At 44.9% G+C, this 15,288-nt stretch overlaps 2 long non-coding RNA genes across 5 annotated transcripts; one reads left to right on the top strand and one right to left on the bottom strand.

The window, feature by feature from the left end:
- The first annotated feature begins 546 nt into the window (after positions 1–546).
- On the top strand, positions 547–9,614 carry LOC117312129 (uncharacterized). Of its 3 annotated transcripts, XR_004526292.2 has the most exons (3): positions 577–982; positions 1,951–2,115; positions 3,573–9,614. It is a non-coding gene; the product is annotated as an uncharacterized lncRNA (long non-coding RNA). The 3 variants fall into 3 exon arrangements; XR_012331352.1 differs by having other exon boundaries at positions 547–982; positions 1,951–9,614; XR_012331353.1 differs by having other exon boundaries at positions 547–1,221; positions 1,951–9,614.
- LOC109551916 (uncharacterized) lies at positions 5,234–14,420 on the bottom strand. Of its 2 annotated transcripts, none has more exons than XR_012331354.1 (3): positions 14,314–14,420; positions 10,258–10,413; positions 5,234–5,344 (listed from the first exon to the last, which is right to left on the bottom strand). It is a non-coding gene; the product is annotated as an uncharacterized lncRNA (long non-coding RNA). The 2 variants fall into 2 exon arrangements; XR_002178621.3 differs by lacking the exon at positions 5,234–5,344 and adding an exon at positions 8,709–8,821.
- Positions 14,421–15,288: the final 868 nt, after the last annotated feature.

Below are 15,288 nucleotides of genomic sequence, written 5' to 3'. Positions count from 1 at the left end.
AGCTTGCTGGTCGTTGAGTGAAGCTGGGTGCTGGCGTTGAGATGGAGATCTCTCGGAGATTTTTGCTGTTTGGTATTATGTGCAGCTGGGAGGCCTCTTGTGGACCAGTGTCCTGAAGTTGGCTCTCCCACCTCAGAGGCACAGCACTGAGTACTGGCTGCAGCACCAAGAGCCTTTCATCCACAGGGCTCCTTAATTTGGGATGATTCGTTGTCTATTCAGGTATTCCACAGATGCAGGGTATATCAAGTTGATTGTGGAGCTTTAATCCGCTGCTTCTGAGGCTGCTGGGAGAGATTTCCCTTTCTCTTCTTTGTTCTGACAGTTCCCAGGGGCTCAGCTTTGGATTTGGCCCCGCCTGTGCGTGTAGATCGCCGGAGGGCGTCTGTTCTTTGCTCAGACAGGACGAGGTTAAAGGAGCCGCTGATTCGGAGGCTCTGGCTCACCCAGGCCGGGGGGTAGGGAGGGTCACGGAGTGCGGGGCGGGCCTGCAGCGGCAGAGGCCAGCGTGACGTTACAGCCTGAGGCGCGCCGTGCGCTCTCCCGGGGAGCCGTCCCTGGATCCCGAGACCCTGGCAGTGGCGGGCTGCACAGGCTCCCCGGAAGGGCGCGTGGCTAGTGACCTGTTTTCGCACACAGGCCTCCTGGCGGCGGCAGCAGCGGCCTTAGCGTCCCATGTCCGTCTCTGGGCTCCGCACTCTTAGCCGCGGCTCGCGCCCGTCCCTGGAGCTCTCTCAAGCAGCGTTCTTAATCCCCTCTCCTCGTGCACCAGGAAACAAAGAGGAACGTAAAAATCTCTTGCCTCTTCGGCAGGTCCAGACCCCTCCCCGGACTCTCTCCCGGCCAGCCGCGGCGCACCAACGCCCTGCAGGCTGTGTTCACGCCGCCAACCTCAGTCCTCTCCCGGCGCTCCGACAAAAGCCGGAGCCTCAGCTCCCAGTCCCGCCCGCCCCGGCGGGCGAGCAGACAAGCCTCTCGGCTGGTGAGTGCCGGTCGGCCCGATCCTCTGCGCTGGAGTCTGTCCGCTTTGCCCTGCACACCCCTGTTGCTGTGCTCTCCTCCGCGGCTCCCAAGCTCCCCCACTCCGCCTTCCGAATCTCCACCCGCGAAGGGGCTTCCTAGTGTGTGGACACTTTTCCTCCTTCACAGCTCTCTCCCGCTGGTGCAGGACCCGTCCCTATCCTTTTGTCTCTGTTTAGTTTTTTCTTTTGCCCTAACCAGGTACGTGGGGGGTTCCTTGCCTTTTGGGAGGTCTGAGGTCTTCTGCCAGCGTTCAGTAGGTGTTCTGTAGGAGTTGTTCCACGCGTAGATGTATTTCTGGTGTATCTGCTAGTGTTGGAGGGTCTCCTTCAGAGGCGGAGGGTGGCTGTGTGTCACCGTGAGGACAAGTACACTGGCAGTAGAAGTTCTGGGAAGTACTCCTTGGTGTGAGCTCTCTTGGCTTTGGTTTTGATTTATTTTTTTTTTTTTGCTGGACACATTGCTGCAAGGACATATTAGTAAAGAAAAGGGGATTCTAGTAGTGCCTGCCCACATCTTTGATTTTAGTGGTCAAAATTTATTTCCCTGGATACACACTGAAATTTTTTTCTATTTTTGCTTCCCCCTTCCTGAGGGATTTTGTTTCGCCCATAAACAGTTTTCCTTCAGGCAAAGAACGCAATCATTTATCACATTTTTGATTTTCTTAATTACCTTCACATTCTAGTCTTGCCTCTGGGGCCTTTTTATTCGTTGTGCACGATGCCTGGAGTCTAAGAGCTTTTCAGGGGTCTGAATATTTTAAGCCTGAAAAAAATGTATTGGCTTCTAAATGCACAAAGAAAACAGTGATATCAAAACTCATTAAATATTTAGTTAAGTGTCTCTGAACTATATAGTTATGTTCATACATTAATTGTTAAATTTAGTATTCACAAAAATGTTATTATGCTTGAAATATATTTGCAGATTATGGTGTCACTTTCCTGAGTATGCATACTGATTACACAGAAATCATAGCCAACCAGCAATGAAATGATTTACTCCAAGCTTTAGAGGACATTACAGTAAACTCTCCACACCCTTTCCAGCCAGATGATCAATCCAAGCCCTTCACAGGACCTGTACTTCTGAGTGAGTGATTAAGTTGGGAATGGAGAGGTCTAAGCCCTTTGGGCCAATGAAATATGAGTAGAAGGGTACTGGCCTTCTCTCCCCACTTCTGGTTGTGAATAAGGAAGGATTTTGCCCTATTGCTGTGGACAGCCATCTATCTGGGAACCATAAAGAGACCTAGGCTTAAGACAAAGCCCACACTTGTGGTGTGCGGAACAAAGAAACAGAAAAAGATGTGGGCCCTTGAAAACATGGTGACTCCACTAAATCAACAGCCCTGAAGTCTCTGACTGTCCTCTGGACTTCCAGGGGTGTGTGCTAGTGAAGCTCAGTGTTCTCTTCAATACCAATCTCATTTAAAATAAATGACAGATTTAGGTTTAGGAATCATGCAGATCTCGGAATCTCACCCCCTAGTTTATTGGAAGGACACTGAGGCTCATGGATTCAAATCATTTACTCAGCGTTTGCTGCATTCGTTTGCGAGGGCTGCCATAATAGAACACCACGGACTCGATGGCTTAAACAACAGAAACTTATCACAGTTCTGGAGGCTGGAAGTCCAAAATCAAGGTGTGGGCAAGTTTGGTTTCTTTTGAAGCCTCTCTCCTTGGCTTGCAGACAACCAGCTTGTTGCTGTGGCCTCATGTGGCCTTTCCTCTGCTCAAACTCCTCTGAGGTCTCTCTGTGTGTCCACAGAGAGGCACCCACCCGCAAAGCCTCATTTTAACATAATCACCTCTTTAATGTCCCTATATCCAAATACAGTTGCAGGTACTAGGGGTTAGGGCTTCAACATGTGAACAGGCGCAGGGGGGTGAATAATTCAGTCCATAATGGTTGCGCAGAACTTTCTTTACACAATGCCAGATGTCAGACTAGGATCCATGCTCCCTGACTCCTAGGTGTGTTTTCTTACCACGGTGAAAGGAATATCGAATTTCTGTGTAATATCTGTATGGATTATGATGAAAATTGTTAGAAGGAATCAGAGTAGCATTTAGAAAAGGGTGGAGGTGAGATTTAGCAGGAATGTGGAGGCTCCAAAAAGCCGGTCTGACCTGCCAGCTTGAGAACCCAATTATACAGAGAGGGCATCTTGATTTTATGATCCAGAAAAATGGAACATTTCCACACTATCTAATAATAGAGAATTGACTGGCATATCCATCCACTTGCAGCCTTAAAAATTATGAAGTAGATATAGGTATTTCTTATCATGGAAATATAAGCATGATGCAATTTTTAAAAAATTTACAAAGATCACACAACTATATGGTATGTTCTGCTTTTAAAACATACATATATGTACCCATGTAACTACTGGAATATACACATTAGTGTATCAGTATTAGTACTGGATACTTGGATTATGGAAAAACAATTTTTCTCTTTTAATTTTTTTTTCTGAAAAAATTTAAATAAATCTGGAAAGTTTGTATATTGACTACTGAGAAAGGTCTCCATATCTACAGGTCACATGTGGGGACTTTTTTTTTGGCTGATTAAGCTGGCAGCAATGAGCAGCAAAGCAGATAAACTCTGGGTACAAGAAACTGCAAACCAGATGCTTTCCCAAGAGCTCTCTCCATTTGACACAGAATTCTTATTTCAAGAGGAATCATTTCTGCTTTTTCTTAGGGGCTTGGCACCCTGCCTTCCCTCTCTGTAAAGGAGGGAAAATGCCTTTTATTTTGTACTTCCGCCTTTTCCAGTTGCTGTGGGAAGCAAAGTCCATCCTCCTTTGGAGGCAGAGGCCAGGAGCTGCATAAGCATGGAGAGCCGCGCTCTGGAACTGACGCCTGCGTGGTGCGCAGCTAAGACATCCACGTGTGGAGCCTGCAGAACTAACGAGTACACGCACGCCTGGCCCGGTTGGCTCCCTCTTCCACATGCCAGTGAAGTGTTAGACACCAGTAGCAAGCCATTGGGGTTGTTGGGCAATCTCTTTTCCTTGTCTGCTTCTCCACCCTGAGCGCATACCCTTGCCTCGGGCAATAGCCTTATAATTATCACGTGATCAGCACATGTGCATCACAGTATACTGAGTATTTCACGCATGCCATCCCTTCTGGAGAAGGAGCAGTGAAGAGGCTGGGAGCGCAGACTTTTAGGCACCTGACAGGGACAGGCATTAGAGAAGGGCCCTGTACTTGGCTTATGGTTTGAAGCTTTCTGGAATTATTTAATGACCATTTTCCCATAGCTTTTGCCTCCTGGAGTTTTCCTCTTGGCAAGCTGAGGCTAGAAAGCGAGTCATGACATGCCCAGTGTGGTGGAGGAGTGGTACCAGCGTGGATCTGAGGTTTCATCAGCCTTCCTGCTCCATCTCAGAACCTCTGTCCCTGAGTCACCAGCACTAGCCCTAGGAGAGGAGTGGCAGGGCGCTGGGAGGAGGTGACCCATGTGAGCATGAGTGTGAGTTGGAAACTGCATGGGAGAGCTGCTGGCTGTTGTGCATTATTTTACCTGCTGCTTTAGGATAAGCAGGAGCCCTCAGAAGTAAAAACATGTGGCTTTTTTTTTTCTTGAACCTTCGGAAACCCAGTGATAAAATAGAAGAGTAACCAATGAAACTCTCTCTGAAGCACTAATAAGCTTAATGCTAACTGCATTCCTGGAGGAAGATGCTATTTGATTTTCAGTGCCTTTAGTGTTGCCATTTTTGCTTACAAAGAAGTGAGATAAATGAAAGCAATGGCGCAGATTAAGTAAAGTCTTTTGTGGGAAAAGCCTGGGTTCTCATATGCTTTCAGTTATTTTAGTCTCTTGATCATATCAAATGATACTTAGCATCTTGTTTTCATAAGTGGACAATGTTATAGTTTATTTCTATTAGCAATTAGGAATTACAATGTAGATGCCAGATCAGTAGTATAGAAATTAAGTACAGATTCGCCCTAAGGCAACTTTACTTTTATTGGTCAACGACATGGTGAGTAGTAGAGAAAAGATTGTTTGAAATATAATTAAGTGAATGGAAGCCATTGCTGTATGATTCTAATGGATGTGGATTCTTTGTAGGAGAATATATCTGTCGTCATCTACAGTGAACATTTATTTAATTTCCAGTCTCCTAACTGGGGCTAGGAACTTCACAGAAGGAAGATCATGGAATCAACACAAAGTTGTTGAGTGCCAGCTCTGTCTAGGATACTGCTCTGATCACCTCCTATTCACCCCGTCACTGAAGGAGGGATTCCTCACACGAAGTAGTACAAGATGGCCAAACATACCACACCTGGCCCTGGACAGATGAGATGGACAGCAGGTTATTAGCCACATACACTCACAGCCTGTGGGAAGACATCACACACCACGTAGGGCCGCGTGGGGGTTGCTCTTGGGAGTTGAGTAAATAAGCAGGGGCGGGAGGAGGTAGGCTTTCTATTAACCAGAGGGTAGGGTGACCCCTGGTTCCGGCGGGAGGATGTGATTGGCTAGTTTGAACAACTTCATGGCTGACAGGGAACTAATATCCATCAGGTTGAGGACCGGGGGAATGAAGCTGGTGGGGTTAATAGGGGAACTACCCAAGTGGGGTGCCTTACCCACTGGGTGGGGGACATCTGGCAAAAGCAGGAGAACTTATGGTTAGGCTTCTGGGGCCCCGTGGGGCTCGAAGATGTCAAGGTAGCCCATGAAATTTTAGGCCTTACGCTATAGATACAAAAGAAGAATAAGACATGTTTCCTGACTGAAAAGAGCTTGAATTCTCCAGGCCGGGGTGGGAGCTGGGGATGGAGGTGTGGGAGTGTCACACTGTTGTAAATGCTTCTGTCGGTAAAAGCGCGGGAGGACTTCTGAGCATATCCAGGAAATACGGTACAGTGACTGCGACGGGTAGACTTCATAAAAAAACATGGAGCTTGGGACTTCCCCGGCGGTCCAGTGGTTAAGACTTCACCTTGCAATGCAGGGGGTGTGGGGTTCGATCCCTGGTCAGGGAGCTAAGATCCCACATGCCTCGTGGCCAAAAAACCCAAAAAAACATAAAACAGAGCAATATTGTAACAAATTCAATAAAGACTTTAAAAATGGTCCATATCAAAAAAAAAGAAAATATGGAGCTTGGCTAGAACGTCAAAGGTGGGTAAGATGCACAGTTAGTCGGGAGCCAAATCAGGAGTCATTTCAGAAGAGGAATGAGATTAAAAAGTTCTTGCTTATGTTTAAAGAACATTCAGTTCACGTATTTGACTTACTCGGGGGCACAGACGGCACAGAGGATAGGGTAAGAAAGAAGCTCTAAGGACAGTGTGGGCCTTGCCTGTCAGGCTGTCTGGTCCGAGTTGGGCATGAACTAGGGGCAGTGGTGTCCCAGGAAGGCCAGAGCCTACCATTCCCTGAGGGCCTCAAATGTAGACTTTGGCTATAAGCTCCAATGAGGTAAAACAACCCCAGAAATACAGCAATGGGAAAAAAAGATGTTCAATTTGTAGCTGTAATTGTTGCAAATATTTAAAATATGCCACAATTTCAATACCTTTTTCAGCATTTATTTTATAATACACCAGGACCCTGAAAATAAATGGAAGTAAGCCTGGTGTCTCTCAACTTCAGAAAGGCCCTACCGGCCAGATGGCTCCCGGTGGCATCCAGCCCACCTTGGTCAGGGCCCATCTCTGCACTCCCTCCCCTGGGGTCCGTGCCAGGCATTCCCATCTCAGAGCCCCTGGAGAACTCTGGGCCTATTCTCTCCTGTGGAGCAGTGGGTACTTAATGCTCCAGCCAACTGAGCTACCCAGTGTGTACGGGCTGCCACAAGCAAAGACAGAAGCCTCTAAATTACTGAAGGGAGCACTGTGTTCTTCCCAGTACAGGGCAGTCGTTTTTGGGTTGTCCAGTACGAGTGTGTACCCTCTAAGATATTTATCAGAGACTCATTTCACCTCTTGTACTTGGCAGCCAAAGCACATTGATGCATGTTAACATGTCCTCCGGTTTGCTCTAATTTTATATCCTAAACACCCCCTGAGAGAAAAGATAAAGGGGTGTTCTTTGGCTCCAGGAAATTCAGTGGAACTTAACTTTCTTTTCCTGAATGGATGACTATGTGCTATGTATTATTTATTTGTGAAACACCAAACAGTTTAGCTGGGATGATATAAAGAAAAAGAAACCTTGCCATATCTTCAGGAATCAACAATGACAACAACGGAAAACTTCAAACATGAGAGAGAGAAGAGAAAACCTTTCATGGATAAAATTATCCCAGTTGGCAGCAATCAGGTCCAAAAGCTATAATACAAAATAGCTCCAATTCTCATGGCAAGAAATGAACTCGTTCCAGAATAAATGGCTGTATAGATGAGTCCAAAGAGTTCCAGCACAACCAAATTAATAGTTTGAGTTGGGGGAGGGGTGTGTGTGCGCAAACATCACATTAGCCATTCTGAGAACTGTTTGCAGATTTTAAAGACAACTGTAACTACTTTCACGATGACCCCATGGGTGATGATGTTCTCAGGTTTGGACATCAGGAAGTCTTTAAGTATGTACTAGATCAGTCAGAAGGAAGCCACGGTGACCCTAAACGCAATTATGAGTTCAGTTGACACCTCAGTAGGAAAACAAAGTATCCAAAGTCTGTTAAAGACTCACTAAAGCATATAATGTCCTGGAACAGGGAATCATTGTACTGTACATTCTTGCAGGAGGTGGAACATTTCAGATGTGTTCTTTCAGACGAGATTATTTGGGAAACGAGTGTCTAAGAATCGTAAGACTGAGATAAATGCCCACTTAAATCCTGAAGAAATTCTGATTTCGTCTTTGGATTGTGGTTTTCTTTGGAAGCCTGAGTTGCTTTTGAACCACAGTGCATACTTAAAACTGACCAGAGGGGCTTTCACATGAATCTTGGGGAGATATAAATGTGAGATTAGAGGATACTAGACTCTGAAGTAATGTGGGAATTGCTAAAACACTAGTTGAGGCCCTGGATCTATTAGTGTCTCTGCTCCCGACTGGCCTGGTGAGCTTTTGAGCCATTCCTCCTGACTCAGGAGGTACTATGGTTTCCTCTTTCTCTCTCACTCATAAAAATATATTATCTGGAAACTAAGGTAGCCATATGAAAGAGGAAAGAGTAATCACACAAACAAATGCACACAACTTCATTTTGAGAGTACCAGAAGGTTCATTTGTAAATTAGTACTTGTACATTACACATGCACAAGCACGCACACGTGCACACACACACACACACACAAATTCATTTTTAAAATTAGAGTATTACATTTGCAGAAATGCATTTTTTTAAACCCAAATATCTTATTTACTTAATGGCCTGTAAGTGGCTACTTTAGTGTGTCTGATGAAAAATACATGACCATACCTGAAAAAGCTTACGTCAGAAAAGAGCCCAGATTACTGACACAGCAGTATGCCCAATGTATACATATTTAAAGCACATAAACAGATAAACTTCAGTTTTTTTGTTAGAAATGTTCATTGAATAAGTAGAAAGAGCTCAAAACAAATATAAAAAAAGGACCTGCATTAAAAAATCATCTATGTTCAATTCAGTTATTCAAAAATGCTTATCTTTAAGTCAGCAGTATTTAATTTTAATTTGGAAAATGTCTTAAATTTTGACAGCATGCCTGAGTGAGAATGTGCAAATCATATACAATCCCCATGGAGATGACCCGGTGACCTTTGCATTTTATTTAGGTCAGTGTGGCCCGCAGGGCCTGCTTCTTCCTCCTCCATGCAAATGCTGTGAAGAGAAGAAGAAAACTGCAACCAGACAGGAGTGAGGAGTGGGGACATAGGAGAAGCCCAGCAGGGCGGGGAGCCGGGAAAGCCTGCCCTGGGGAGCCCCAAGGCTTTCTGGGCCTGCAGTGGTGCAGGCACAGACAGACTGTTTAAACACTGTCCGCGTGCCTGGGTGGTGCGGTGGGTCCACGTGGATACCGCCTGCTCCCCCAGCCTCATGGGTGGACATGTGTATCACCCAACATGTGCTTGATGATTTCTACTCATCAAGGGAGTAGAAATACAATTCTAGTTTTCTCAGATGAGCACTATTTCCAGTTATCTCATCTCCCAGCTTTCTGCTTGGCCCCCACTCCGGGCCTCCCTCTGCCGAATGATGCTGGGTGAGATTTCAACACTCCCATCCGATCCCCTGGCTCCTTCATGAGGGCCCTGGGCTGACTACCTAAAGGGCGAACCCCTTAGCTTGACATCCAAGCCCCGCAGCAAGCTGGTCCCAGCCTTCAGCTCTGGCTGTGGATCCCCTCCATGCATCTGCAGCTGCACAGTCTTCTACAAACGTACTTTTCCTTTCCTTTTATTTTTTATTGAGGTATAATATGTATGAAGTTCATTCATCACAAGCGTATGGCCTTACGATTGTCACACACGTCTGCATCCATGGTTAACCACACCCAGACCAAGACGTAAAACATTCCCTCCACGCTAAGTTTCCTGGCCTATACACACCCCACCCATCACCCTGGGTTTTGCCTGTTTTTAAACTTTATATGAATAAAATGATACAACATGTATTACTTTTTGTCTGTCTTCTTTCAACATAAATGCTTGGGAAGTTCACCTGTGTTGTACAATATTTAGTTCATTTTGTCTTGCTGAGTAGTATTCCATGGCATGAGTACATCATAATTTATCCATTCTCCTGCTGCTTCATCATATTTGTCTTTTGGCACTTAGCATAGTGAAAGGTTTGAAGAATAAGGCTCACGGAGGCATAGCCACTGCCTGGGAGGTGGTTTTCTGAGGCCTCAGGGGGCCTCGTTCTAGTCTGAAGAGTCGGATGTGAGCCCCTATTGTGAGATGACGCAGAGGGGCCCAGAGCAACTGCGTGCTCGGGACTCAGAAAGTCAGCACCCATTCATTTATTCAGAATGAGAAACGTGACCGTCATATACTCAGGTGAAGACATTTCATCTATTTTTAAATGGTTCTGTAATATTTATGTAGCCTTTCTTCCAAGGAACTATGAATACATTTAAATAATGAGTCGCCTTCCGAGGAACTATGAATACATTTAAATAATGAGTCGCCGCAACATCCTGGGAAATAGACTGTTGGAATTTACAAATGAAGAATTTGGGACAAACGGAATGACTAAGGCTACCCAAGGCAAATTAAGGAAAAAAAACAAGGAAAAAGCATCAGCTTCAACCATACCTCTGCTTCGGTTTTCCTCAGTCCCAGCAGGCGGGGCCGTCAAGTGGTTAAGGCTTCAGGCTCTGGGCAGAGGGTGTGGATTCAAATGTGTGCTCTGCTCCCACTTCTGTGACCTTGGGCAAGTCACACCGCTTCTCCATGCCTCAGCTATGCCACCTAGAAGAATGGGATGATAATAGGAGTTCAATGAGCTGACAGACAGAGGCAGAGTGATTTGAACAATGCTGGAATGTAGCAAGCAATTTAAAAATGCCAGCTATTATTATTGTCTTGGTTTCCATAAATTGTCACTTTCCTCATTCTCAGAAAATTGGATCACATTTAGGCATTACTAACTACTAAGGCCTCAGCTTGAAGTCATGATGATCAAACCATCATTTTTAAATTCCCGAGGGACAGGCAGTTCTAGAGAAGAATCAGTGTCCGCGATACTCAACAGGTTCTTTTGATGGCAACTAGAAGGAGATTAGGAAAAAAAGACCCAGCATTCGTCAGAGCATCCCAAGGTGATTAGAATGTTTTAAATAACTATATTGTGTTAGGGAAACTGGTTTATATATCGGTTCTGTTTCTGTTTTTTCAAATACTGTTCTAGAAAGGCAGGGAATCTGAAGCATTATTAAAGCTGAGGGCTTTTCTGGGATTTGCTAAGGAAAGTTCACAATTCAGGGCTACTAATTAAAATTAATTCTACTTATTGTGCATAACTTAGGTCCTAATGAGGTGAGAAACTGCAGTAAAATAATTAAAGAATGAAAATATCTTCTCTGAATAAAAACAAAACCAGGGAGGCTTTATATTCTCAATTCTACCTTGTTTCTCTTCAGCCGAATTTGGATAAAAAGAAGGCAGCTCTGAGAACAGGGAGATGGAAAATCAAAACAAAATCTTTCATGTAATTAGTTTATACAATCCAGGTAGGGCAAATAGAGCACCTGTGAATGGTAGAGAATGAAGTCTTTGCAGGCATTGAAAGGTAAGCCACTCAGGGACTTTTAGCTCAAGACCAGTCCAAAAGTAAAAGTGCCCAGGAAAGGATCTGATTCCAAGCCAGAATGACGTGAATGTGACAATTAAGCTTGAGTGTCAGAAGAACCCAATTACATTTTGATACACATATCGTCCAAAGGTTACTCTTAAAGAATAACTTGTATTGACGAATGTGTTCAAGTTTCACACTTATAATGAGAAAATTTTTGGATAGACAGCAAGAGTAACAAAGAAAGAGAAATACTGAGAGAGAGAGAGTGGGGGGGAGAGAGAGGGAGGGAAGGGGGGAGAGAGGGAGAGAGAGAGGGAGAGAGGGAGAGAGAGAGGGAGAGGGAGAGGGAGAGAGGGAGAGAGAGAGGGAGAGGGAGGGAGAGAGAGAGATGCAGGAAGTCAATATCTCCATGTGTTGGATCTTCAAAAACATGAAAGGCCCATTGGGACTTCCTGGAAAAGGCAAATCCCAGGTTGCCAGTTCTTGGTAAGATTTGCGTTACATACAGTGAGTGGGTGGGGCATTGGGTCTCCTGGAACTGAGATCACAATCTGGGGACCCTTGACTGAAATCTGCCTTTTGATGAAATCTGCCATTTTTGATGATCTACACTGGGTTTAAAAATATTTTTGAACCCTAACTCTCACAAAAGAAGATGTCACATTTTTTTAAAATCCCAATTTCTGGCTTCTCTCACAAACCCTGAGGTTCCGGCAACACTGGACCAGTGTTCCGGCCCACCAACAGCTGGCAGTCGCTGAGTGGCGTCTCCCACTCACCTTTTAGCTGCCAGGCCCTGGAGGATTTTGAGATTTCACCCTTACCCAGGGTATTTATGTTGGTGGAGGGGTCTTAGGGGTGAAGAACAGTAGGACCTCTGGAAAATCTTTCTTGAGGCAAAATATATCTGTTTGAAAGCAAACAGATGGGAGTATTGTGGGATCTCTTTGGGAACCCTAATGGACTGGTCTTTGCTCTACCTGTAAGACGGCACCAACAACCTCTCGGGCCGCTATCAGGGTATAAATATTTGGATAACCACCTCCAGACTGAACTTCTCCAGGCCAGGGGACTCATTCTCCTTCATCATTCACATCCCCAGTTTAGCACAGGGCATGGCACAAAGTTGGTGTTTAATAAATATTTATGGAATGAGTAAAAGATCAGATGACTTAATGTTCTCCACCCTCTAAATTGAGTACAAGAAGGTATTTGCTTTTTTTAAAAAAATAAAAGTAGTTCAGTTCTCTGGGTGTCATCTCTTTCTACCGTATACTGTACATCCATTCTATGGACCGTTATGACCCTCAGGAAGTTCACCTCCTGCTAACCTGCAAACTAGACAGGGAAATTACTGGGCCACCTCTAGACTCCCTTCCAGCACTTTAAATGAGCCTCCCAGGAAATGAGCCAAGAGTATACCAACTGATGACCAGCTGCTCTACAGGGAGGAACACAGGGGATTTGTTGCTTGTGTATTTGAGCAATATAGCATTTAAATCAGGGCGCACCCAGTCTCCACAAACTCAGTGAATAATTCTGTGTCAGCCAGCTGCTTTTGCTTTGTTAAAAGGAAGCTGTTTGTCAGTGTTCCAACGTCCTTGGCCAGAGTTTCCCCAGGATAATGATGAGCAAATGTTGGCTGTTTATATATCCTGCTTATAAATCAGGAATTCCAAACTCAGAAGCCTACAGGGCCAGGCAGGTAGTAGACATGAGTGAAAGTTGCTGGTACAGTCAAGAGGGACGGCCATTCCACCCCTACAAGTAGCTAAAGCTAATGCAGAAATCTGGGTCCAGTGTCGCTAGGTCTTCTGATTTTTTTAAGTGAAGCCGGGCATCTGACTTATACAGACAGTAAACAACACAACAAAAAAAGGCCCAATTGAGCAGGCCAGGTTGAGCCCTAAACCCTCAGGTTTTTGAAATCTCTTGAAATCTTGGCTGTTTAGCCACGTAGGGGGTAAATTTCGCTGGTGAAGTCTTTTATGATAAGGAAGACACCTAAGGCACCTTGGTGGTCTGTGCAGAGCAATAGAAAATCTCCTCCCCACCAGCTACAAGGGGCCCTAGGATCCTCTGAAAGGAAACCTAGCTTTTACTTTTTTCTTGGATTTATTTTTAATGAGGCATTTTGGAATCTTTACGAAAAAAGAACCACATAAATGTGAAGTAGTTAACTCACAGAACACCCATGTGGGAATGAATTAGTACTATCAGCCAGAGACAACAGCACAACTCTACCAGAAGCTGAAACTGTCATGTGTATCTGTACGTGTATGTGTGTGTCCATGTGTGTGTATTTTTTTTTACCATAGGTGGTTAATATTTATTTTAAGAATGCTTTTTTATTCCAAATCAGGTTTTAGTCGTTATTTTCCTTCATCAAATAACCATGGGACAGAAATGCGTCCCTTGCCCAGAGCTGTTTTGTTTTGAATGTGGGGAAGGAAATGGGAAAACTTTTCAGGCTTTGATCCCTGGACCAGATTACTTTCTGACTCACAATGAGGCCAGAGAAAGGACATGTGAATAGAACAGACACTGAAAACCTTCACTGGCCAAAGCCATGGCAGTGGTGCGGGCTCCTGTAGCTTGATTTCTTCTGTTTGATATTAATAATGAAAATAAAGACAATGATACTATCATTTCCATTCTGCCTGTGTGTCTTACTTTGTGGGGGAAGAAAATGTTGTGACTAAAAGCCAAGCCAATTCTGCTTTTTCAATGTTCATTTGTAAATTGGAGATATTAATCACTACCTTGTAGGATTTTTGTGAGCATTGATAAGTTTAACATTTATCGACCACCTAGAAGAGTACCCAGTACCTAGTAGAACTGAAAAGACAGCAGGTAGTAGTACTGCTATTATCAATACTTTACACTTTCATTTATGCTTTATGACCTTGCTGCTCTGAGTGTGGCCTGGGATCAGCAGGGTCAGCACTCTTTGGGTGCTTGTTGGAAATATAGGATCTCAGTTCCTTCCCCAGACTTACTGGCTTAGCCTGTTCGGGCTGCTATAACAATTTAGCACAGCCGGGTGGCTTAAACAACAAATACTTATTTCTCACAGTTCTGGAGGCCGCCAGTCAGAGAGCAGCGTGCCAGCTTGGTCAGGTTCTGGGTGCGTGCCCTCTTCCTTGTTTGCAGAGGGCGGTCTCCTTGCTGTGTCCTCACATGGTGGGAAGAGAGTGAGCTAGCTTTCTGGCCTCTTCTTATAAGAGCGCTAATCCCATCCATGAGCACTCCACCCTCACGACTTAATTACCTCTTAAAAGGCCTCACCTCCAAATGCCTGGGGATTAGATTTCAACATATGAGTTTTGGGAGATGCAAACGTTCAGTCCATAACACCTATTTGAATCAAAATCTGAATTTTAGGAAGATTGCAGGTGATCCATGTTCCCAGTCAAGCTGGAGAAAGCTTAGCTTTATAAAGTGTACTTGGTACATTTTATATTTTAAATATCCTTAAATAGTGTCCTTAAACTTGAATTCTTTTGTACCATCTACACCATGCTTGCTGTCTGTTTCATCTTCACCACTGTTAATACACATTTTGAATAGTCCTAATTTTTTTTTTTTTTTTTTTTTGCGGTACGCGGGCCTCTCACTGTTGTGGCCTCTCCCGCCGCAGAGCACAGGCTCCGGACACGCAGGCTCAGCAGCCATGGCTCACGGGCCCATCTGCTCCGTGGCATGTGGGATCTTCCCGGACCGGAGCACGAACCTGTGTCCCCTGCATCGGCAGGCGGACTCTCAACCACTGCGCTACCAGGGAAGCCCAATAGTCCTAATTTTTTAAAAAAGACTTTAACTTGCTCCTGAACAATGATATAAAAGGTTTTGTATCCTAGTTATATTTATTTCTAATATAGATTGAGATAAATAATTAGCTATTAAGCAAAAAAAAGTCCTCATGCACCAGTAAAACCATCCTGGGTATCCCCATGGCAGAGGTCCCCAACACCTGGGCCGGGGCCTGGTACCGGTCCGTGGTCCGTTAGGAGCCAGGTCGCACAGCTGGAGGTGAGCAGCAGGCCAGC

This window comes from Tursiops truncatus, chromosome 4 (genome assembly GCF_011762595.2).
Source record: "Tursiops truncatus isolate mTurTru1 chromosome 4, mTurTru1.mat.Y, whole genome shotgun sequence".
Taxonomy (NCBI): Eukaryota; Metazoa; Chordata; class Mammalia; order Artiodactyla; family Delphinidae; genus Tursiops; species Tursiops truncatus.
The sequence above is the reverse complement of the archived record's forward strand: the minus strand, read 5'-3'. Positions and strand labels throughout refer to the sequence as shown.